This window comes from Erythrolamprus reginae, unplaced genomic scaffold (assembly GCF_031021105.1).
Source record: "Erythrolamprus reginae isolate rEryReg1 unplaced genomic scaffold, rEryReg1.hap1 H_51, whole genome shotgun sequence".
NCBI classification, from domain to species: Eukaryota; Metazoa; Chordata; class Lepidosauria; order Squamata; family Dipsadidae; genus Erythrolamprus; species Erythrolamprus reginae.
Genome location: NW_027248508.1, coordinates 20,131 through 29,567, shown reverse-complemented (window position 1 = coordinate 29,567; position 9,437 = coordinate 20,131). Strand labels below are relative to the sequence as shown.

General features: G+C 42.0%; 1 pseudogene; it reads right to left on the bottom strand.

Annotated features, from left to right (window-relative positions):
* On the bottom strand, nucleotides 1–9,148 carry LOC139155750 (zinc finger protein 850-like; annotated as a pseudogene).
* Between the last annotated feature and the right edge of the window lie 289 nt (nucleotides 9,149–9,437).

Genomic DNA, 9,437 nt, shown 5'->3' with positions numbered 1-9,437 from the left:
TATATGCTCAGAACTGGAAATTGAATAAATACCAACTGAAAGGGAAGTTTTGAGAAAAACCATGGACTGTGCAGAGATGAATAGACTGACTTGAAATTTAAAGATAAACAAGATTCTGATTATTATAAGATTTGGGGGAAGTTTTATGATTGAATAGAAAATTAAGAGATATGTATATTTTAATTAGCTAATATTGTAAAAACTGAAAAAAGAGAATTGAATTTAAAATATTGGAAACCAGATGGCGAGGATAAGAAATGGCGGGAGCACTAACGATTCAACACAAATTGTAGTTATTGTTTTTTGGTTTAAATATTAAATGTTTAAATATTAAATATTTCACCAGGCTAGAATTCTGACTAAAACTTTTCCCACAATCAAGACATTCAAAGGGTTTCTCTCCTGTGTGAGTCCTCTTGTGTTTCACCAGGGTTGAATTAAGACTAAAACTTTCTCCACAGTCAGGACATTCAAAGGGTTTCTCTCCTGTGTGAGTCCTCTGGTGTTGCACCAGGTCGGAATTCTGACTAAAACATTTCCCAGTCAGGACATTCAAAGGGTTTCTCTCCTGTGTGAGTCCTCTTGTGTTTCACCAGGTTGGAACTCTGACTAAAACCTTTCCCACAGACAGGACATTCGAAGGGTTTCTCTCCTGTGTGAGTCCTCTGGTGTACAACCAGGTAGGAATTAAGACTAAAACGTTTCCCACAGTCAGGACATTCAAAGGGTTTCTCTCCTGTGTGAGTCCTCTGGTGTTTCAACAGGCTGGAATTACGACTAAAGCTTTTCCCACAGTCAGGACATTCAAAGGGTTTCTCTCCTGTGTGAGTCCTCTTGTGTTTCACCAGGTTGGAACTCTGACTAAAACCTTTCCCACAGACAGGACATTCGAAGGGTTTCTCTCCTGTGTGAGTCCTCTGGTGTACAACCAGGTAGGAATTAAGACTAAAACGTTTCCCACAGTCAGGACATTCAAAGGGTTTCTCTCCTGTGTGAGTCCTCTTGTGTTTCAGCCGGCTAGAACTCAGACTAAAACCTTTCCCACAGACAGGACATTCAAAGGGTTTCTCTCCTGTGTGAGTCCTCTGGTGTTGCACCAGGCTGGAATTACGACTAAAACTTTTCCCACAGTCAGGACATTCAAAGGGTTTTTCTCCTGTGTGAGTCCTCTTGTGTATCAGCAGGTCGGAATTCTGACCGTAACAATTCCCACAATCAGGACATTCAAAGGGTTTCTCTCCTGTGTGAGTCCTCTTGTGTTTCAGCAGGCTGGAACTATTACTAAAACATTTCCCACAGACAGGACATTCAAAGGGTTTCTCTCCTGTGTGACTCCTCTGGTGTTCCACCACGTGGGAACTCTGACTAAAACTTGCTCCACAGTCAGGACATTCAAAGGGTTTCTCTCCTGTGTGAGTCTTCTGGTGTTTTACCAGGTTGGCACTCTGACTAAAGCTTTTCCCACAGTCAAGACATTCAAAGGGTTTCTCTCCTGTGTGAATCCTCTTGTGATTTACCAGGTTGGAACGGTCACTAAAACCTTTCCCACAGTCAGGACATTCAAAGGGTTTCTCTCCTGTGTGAGTCCTCTGGTGTTTCAACAGGCTGGAATTACGACTAAAGCTTTTCCCACAGTCAGGACATTCAAAGGGTTTTTCTCCTGTGTGAGACCTTTTGTGTTGTACCAAGCTGGAATGATCACTAAAATTTTTCCCACAGTCAGGACATTCAAACGGTTTCTCTCCTGTGTGAGTCCTCTTGTGTATCAGCAGGTGGGAATTCTGACCGTAACAATTCCCACAATCAGAACATTCAAAGGGTTTCTCTCCTGTGTGAGTCCTCTGGTGTTTCACCAGGCTGCAACTACGACTAAAACTTTTCCCACAGACAAGACATTCAAAGGGTTTCTCTCCTGTGTGAGTCCTCTGGTGTTCAAGCAAGTATGAATTATGACTAAAACTTTTCCCACAGTCAGGACATTCAAAGGGTTTCTCTCCTGTGTGAGTCCTCTGGTGTACAACCAGGTAGGAATTAAGACTAAAACTTTTCCCACAGTCAGGACATTCAAAGGGTTTCTCTCCTGTGTGAGTCCTCCTGTGTTTCAGCAGGCTGGAACTCAGACTAAAACTTTTCCCACAGACAGGACATTCAAAGGGTTTCTCTCCTGTGTGAGTCCTCTGGTGTTGCACCAGGCTGGAATTACGACTAAAACCTTTCCCACAGTCAGGACATTCAAAGGGTTTTTCTCCTGTGTGAGTCCTCTTGTGTATCAGCAGGTCAGAATTCTGACCATAACAATTCCCACAATCAGGACATTCAAAGGGTTTCTCTCCTGTGTGAGTCCTCTTGTGTTTCAGCAGGCTGGAACTATGACTAAAAGTTTTCCCACAGACAGGACATTCAAAGGGTTTCTCCCCTGTGTGAGTCCTCTGGTGTGTCACCAGCCTGGAATTATGACTAAAACGTTTCCCACAGTTAGGACATTCAAAGGGTTTCTCTCCTCTGTGAGTCCTCTGGTGTCTCACCAGTTTGTAACTCTGACTAAAATCTTTCCCGCAGTCAGAACATTGAAAGAATTTCTCTCCTTTGTGAATACTCTGATGTTTCATGACTGAAATTGTGGCAGAATATTTTACAGCACATTCAAATGTTTTCTCTTCTTTGCGAGCATTGCTTGCTTCACCAGACAGGAATTTTCTCTTTGAAACTTTTCTCACAGACCTGACCTAAAAATTTCTAATGAAACATTTACACAATTTGCACTGTCATATGTTTTCTCCCTCATGTGTGTCTTCTGGTGTACCAACATGTTCCCATGCTCACTAAAGGACTTAGCACATTGGGAGCACTTTTGTGGCTTCCCTCTTGTGTGGTTGCTTCCATGAATCACAAGGCAGTTTTTGCTACATTGAGATAGTGTGTATGGCTTTTCTCCTGTCTAGCTCCTCGTTTCATAAACAGCTCTGATTTGAAATCTCTTCTTTTTGGACAATAGGCAAATTTATGTCACTTTTCCACAGCTGAGGCCACCAGAAATATGGACAATGCCTTGTTTAGTGGTGCTTTCATTCAAGCCGTTTTATTCCTCACAGGGAGAGGGCTGCATTCCTGTCTACTCTATGTGACTTTACTATTGGCCTTTTCCTCCCCACTGACTTCCAGATATTTCCCTTTTTTGATGATTGAAAAATAATCTCCTTTGGCTTTTCATGTAACCTTCAGTTCTTCATAATGCTTATTTGAGCTTGAAATCTTTCTTGATTTTCTCTCTTGTCTAACAGCTGCTGGAGGAGCAGGAGGAGAATTGTATGGTTTTCTGAAAGAAATGGAAATATTTTGACTTTTCCCTTGATCTTCTTCCCTTTTCAATGTTGGTTCTTATTTACAATTGTCCAGAGTGCTCTTATTGCCATCCTCTTTGTCTGCAAGATACAAAGAAAAGTAGGACTTTGTTTATAAAGTTGTTAGAGATGATGTGAAAAATAATAATAATTAATAATAACAATTTATTAGACTTGTATGCCACCCCTCTCCGAAGACTCGGAGCGACTCACAACAAATAAAACAGAATTACAAATCTAATATGAAAAACAATAATAAAAAGCCCATTATAAAACAGTGATACAATCCAAACAAACCAAACATGAAATGGAACAGCTAGGAAACCAAGACTTACGAAGAGAGACTGCAGGAACTGGGCATGGATAGCCTAGAGAAAAGGAGGACCAGAGCGGACATGATAGCAGTCTACAGGTATAAGAGGGGTTGCCACAGAGAGGAGGGGTTCACTTTATTCTCCAGAGATTCAACCTGGAAATAAGGAAAAACCTCCTGACGGTCAGAACGATCAACCAGTAGAACAACCTACCAGTGGACGTTGTGAACTCCAATACTCTGGACATTTTAAAGAGGAAATTGGACTGCCATTTGGCTAGGATATTATAGGGTTTCACATAAAGAGCTGATTAGTGAAGATTGGACTTAATCCCAGGATAGTTCAGTAGATTTGCAGCTGGCTGAAGCGTAGACATCAGAGAGTTGTTGTCAATGGCGAGTATTCTGAGCAGAGACAGGTTACAAGCGGTGTGCCACAAGGGTCTGTTCTGCGTCCTATTCTTTTTAATATGTTTGTGAGTGACATAGGAGAAGGTTTGGTAGGGAAGGTTTGCCTATTTGCCGATGACTCTAAAGTGTGCAACAGGGTTGATATTCCTAGAGGCGTCTATGATATGGCAAATGATTTAGCTTTACTAGACAAATGGTCAAACCAATGGAAACTGCAGTTTAATGTTTCCAAATGTAAAATAATGCACTTGGGGAAAAGGAATCCTCAATCTGAGTATTGTATTGGCAGTTCTGTGTTAGCAAAAACTTCAGAAGAGAAGGATTTAGGGGTAGTGATTTCTGACAGTCTCAAAATGGGTGAACAGTGCGGTCAGGCAGTAGGAAAAGCAAGTAGAATGCTTGGCTGCATAGCTAGAGGTATAACAAGCAGGAAGGGGGAGATTGTGATTCCACTATATAGAGCACTAGTGAGACCACATTTGGAATACTGTGTTCAGTTCTGGAGAACTCATCTACAAAAAGACATTGACAAAATTGAACGGGTCCAAAGATGAGCTACAAGAATGGTGGAAGGTCTTAAGCATAAAACTTATCAGGAAAGACTTAATGAACTCAATCTGTATAGTCTGGAAGACAGAAGGAAAAGGGGGGACATGATAGAAACATTTAAATATGTTAACAGGTTAAATAAGGTCCAGGAGGGAAGTGTTTTTAATACGAAAGTGAACACAATAACAAGGGGACACAATCTGAGGTTAGTTGGGGGAAAGATCAAAAACAACATGAGAAAATATTATTTTACTGAAAGAGTAGTAGATCCTTGGAACAAACTTCCAGCAGACGTGGTTGGTAAATCCACAGTAACTGAATTTAAACATTCCTGGGATAAACATATATCCATCCTAAAATAAAATACAGGAAATATTTATTTATTTATTTATTTATTTATTTATTAGATTTGTATGCCGCCCCTCTCCGTAGATAAATAGTATAAGGGCAGACTAGATGGACCATGAGGTCTTTTTCTGCTGTCAATCTTCTATGTTTCTATGACACCAAACTGGCAGGAATAGCCAACACTGCAGAAGATGGGTGCAAAATGGGGCTACCTTTGAAGAGTGTTTGCAAACTTCAACTTGCCCAAAATGCAGCCGTGCGAGCAGTCTGGGCTTTCCAAGAAAGGCCCACATCTCACTATCACTCCGCGGACTGCACTGGCTACCAATCTGTTTCCGGACACAATTCAAAGTGTTAGTTATGACCTATAAAACCCTGCATGGCATAGGACTAGACTATCTCCGAGACCGCCTTTTGCTGCACGAATCCCATCCACCGTTGAGGTTCCATAGAGTTGATCTCCTTAGGGTCCTGTCGACAAAACAATGTTGGCTGGCGGGACCTAGGGGAAGAGCCTTCTCTGTGGGGGCCCTGGCACTCTGGAATCAGCTCCCTCCAGAGATTCGCACTGCCCCCATCCTCCTCACCTTCCAGAAGAACTCATCTCTGCCGCCAGGCCTGGGGTTCCTTAGATCTTCCCCCCTGACCAATGAATACCTTAGTTTGATTGTCGAATGAATGATATTGATGATTCTTCTTTTTTAATTAGAATTTTAAAGACTGTTTTATAATGTATTAATTGGATTGCTATTATTGATTCTTGTTTTCTGTACATGTTGTGACCCGTCCCGAGTCCTCAGAGATGTGCGCTATCTAATAAAATGAAATTCAATGTTGAAAAATGTAAGGTTCTACATTTAGGCAAGAAATTTTTTTTTGCACAGGTACAGTATACGTGGTACATTGCTCAACAGTAGTAACTCTGAGAGGGATCCTGGAGTCCTAGAGGACAACCAATTAAATATGTGCCAGCAATGTACAGCAGCTGTCAAAAAAGCCAACACAGTTCTAGGCTGCATAAACAGAAAGATACAATCAAGATCACGTGAAGTGTTAATATCATTTTATAAGGCCTTAATAAGGTCACACTGCAACCAATCCTGAATACTGCATTAAGTTTGGTCACCAAGATGCAAAAAGGATTCTGAGACTCTAGAAAAAGTACACAGAAGAGCAACAACGATGATTAGGAGGGCGTTTGCCCAGGTTCGCCTGGTGCACCAGTTGCGGCCCTATTTGGACAGGGAGTCATTGCTCACAGTCACTCATGCCCTCATCACCTCGAGGTTCGATTACTGCAACGCTCTCTACATGGGGCTACCTTTGAAAAGTGTTCGGAAACTTCAGATCGTGCAGAACGCAGCCGCGAGAGCCATCGTGGGGCTTCCCAGATTCGCCCACGTTTCTACAACACTCCGTGGCCTGCATTGGCTGCCGATCAGTTTCCGGTCACAATTCAAAGTGTTGGTCATGACCTTTAAAGCCCTACATGGCATTGGACCAGAATACCTCCGGAACCGCCTACTACCGCACGAATCCCAGCGGCCAATAAGGACCCACAGAGTCGGCCTTCTCCGGGTCCCGTCGACTAAACAATGTCGTCTGGCGGGCCCCAGGGGAAGAGCCTTCTCTGTGGCGGCCCCGGCCCTCTGGAATCAACTCCCCCCCGGAGATTAGAACTGCTCCCACCCTCCTTGTCTTCCGTAAACTACTTAAGACCCATCTATACCGCCAGGCATGGGGGATTTGAGACACCTTTCCCCCAGGCTTATTATAATTTATGTTTGGTATGTATGTGTTGTTTGGTTTTTTAAATTGATAGGGTTTTTAGTTTTTTCTTAATATTAGATTTGTGCCTGTATAATATTGTTTTATCGCTTGTTGTGAGCCGCCCCGAGTCTTCGGAGAGGGGCGGCATACAAATCTAATAAATTATTATTATTATATTATTATTATTATTATTATTATTATTATTATTATTATTATTATTATTATTATTATTATTATTATTATGGGACTGGAGTCTAAAACATATGAAGAACAGTTGCAGGGACTGGGCATGGCTAGCTAAATGAAAAGAAGGACCAGGGGAGACATGATAACAGTGTTCCAGTATCTCAGGAGTTGCCACAAAGAAGGAGTCAACCTATTCTCCAAAGCACCTGAGGGAAGAACAAGAAGCAATGGGAGGAAAATAAACAAGGAGAGAAGTAACTTAGAACTAAGGAGAAATTTCCTGACAGTCAGAATGGTTGAATAGTGGAACAGCTTGCCTCCAGAAGTTGTGAATACCCCAACATTGGAAGTTTTTAAGCAGATGTTGGATAATCATCTGTCTGAAGTAGTGTAGGGTTCCCTGCTTAAGCAGGGGGGTTGGACTAAAAGACCTCCAAGGTCTCTTCCAACTCTGTGTTATTATTAAGATCCTGAATAAGATAACAAAGCAACAGATCTGCAAACATGTAGAACCAAGCAAACTTAGAACCAGAAGCCAACATGGGTTTGTTGAAAAAAGATCATGTCAAACAAAACTTATTTCCTTCTTAGAAAGTGTCTAAATTAGTAGACTAGCAAAATGCTATGGACACAGTATACTGGCATTTCAGAAAGGCATTTGATAAATACGACTTGGTAAATGAAGAAAATGTGGTATGGATATGATCACCATCCAATGGATTTGTAACTGGCTGACAAACCATATTCAACCATTAGTCAATGGAACTATAATTATATGGAGCCTCTATGTTATTCTCAGTATTCTTCAATATTTTCATAAACAATTTCAGTAAATGACTAGAATGGGAACTCAGCTCATTTGGAATTATATTCCACCCAACTCCCAGAGGACAATTTGGAGACAACACTAAACTGGCAGGAATAACCAACACCCCAAAAGACAAACTCAAGATACAGAAGAATCTTGATAGATTTGAACACTGGGCTGTTTCCAACAAAATGAAATTCAGTAGAGAAAAGAAAAGAGGTTGTACACTTAGTCACAAAAAAGCAAATGGCAATGTACAGAATAGGTAGAACCTGACTCAATAGCAGTAACTGTGACATGGATCTTGAAGTCCTACCATAGTGAGCAATCAACTTTTAAAAAGCCAACAGTGTGATGCAGTGGCCACAAAAGCTAATGCAATCCTAGGCTGCCTTAACACAGGGCTAGAATGAAAATCATGTGAAGTGTTAGTATCAATTTATAATGCTTTGGTAAGATCACACTTGGATTATTGCAACTAGTTTTGATTGCCACATTTTTTTAAAAGGTGTTGAGACTCTATAAAGAGTGCAGAGAAGAGCAGTAGGGGGCTTGAGGCTAAAACATATAAAGAAATGTTGCAGGAATTGAGTATGTCTAGTCTAGTCTAGTAAAAGGAAAGATTAAGGGTGACATGATAGCAGTATTCCAATAGTTGAAGGGTCAAGAAAGGGGTCAACTTATTTTGCAATGCACCAGAAGGCAAGACAAGAAGCAATGGGTGGAAACTAATCCGGGAGAGAAGTAGCCCAGAACTAAGGAGAATTTTTCTTGATGCTGAGAACAATTAATCGATTGTCTGAAATGGTATTGTGTCTCCTGCAGGGCGTCGGAATAGAAAACCCGCAAGGTCCCTTCCATCTGTCTCACAAAGCCCCAGTGATGGAGCAGCTACAACCTCTGGAGGGAAGCCATTCCCAAAGAATCAACCTTAACTTGAAAGAGGCATTTTCATTCTTCCCACCAGAAGAAAATTGCAGCCCACAGTTTCACAGCGTGCAGCACCAGCGGGCTTAAATTTCAGCAGGAGGGAACCTGCAGCAGCAGAAGCTGACATGCTTCATCCGAGTTGCTTCTCTGCTTCCAGGCCGTGGAGGAAAAACAAACAGCCTGACTTGCTCCCGGACTTTCCTCCCACCTGCCCTCAACTCACCTTCCAGCTGCTGCTTCGATCCTCGGGAGAGCACAAAAGCCGCTCTACAGGTCCTCTTTCTCCCATGAGTCTTCCGGAAGAGGAAGCTCTGCGTTTTTTCTCTCCTCGGATCTTTTCTAGCAATTCAGTACTCGATGGTTTTAACTCCTCACCTTTTTGGCACTGATGCTGCCTTTCTGACTGCCATCTCCTGACAGCAGGAAGAACACTCTTGCCCCGTCTCTATCTAAGGCGTTTGCAAGATGTTCTCACTGTATAAATTCTATCAAATCGTTTTGCACTTCTAGCAACTGACCTTTCCAAGTGACCAGAAAATTTCCTTTCTTTTATTCTCTCTCTCTTCCCCCCTCCCTTTCTCTCTCCCTCCCTCCTCTCTCTTCCTTCATCTCTCTTTCACTCTCTCCCTCCTACCTTCCCCCCTCTCTTTCTCCATTCCTTTCTATTTATCTTTCTCTCTCTCTCTCTCTCTTCCTTCCTCCATTTCTCTATTTCCATCCCCTCGCTCTTTTTTTCTCTCTCCCTCTCTATTTCTTTCTCTCCTTCCCTCCTTCTCACTCT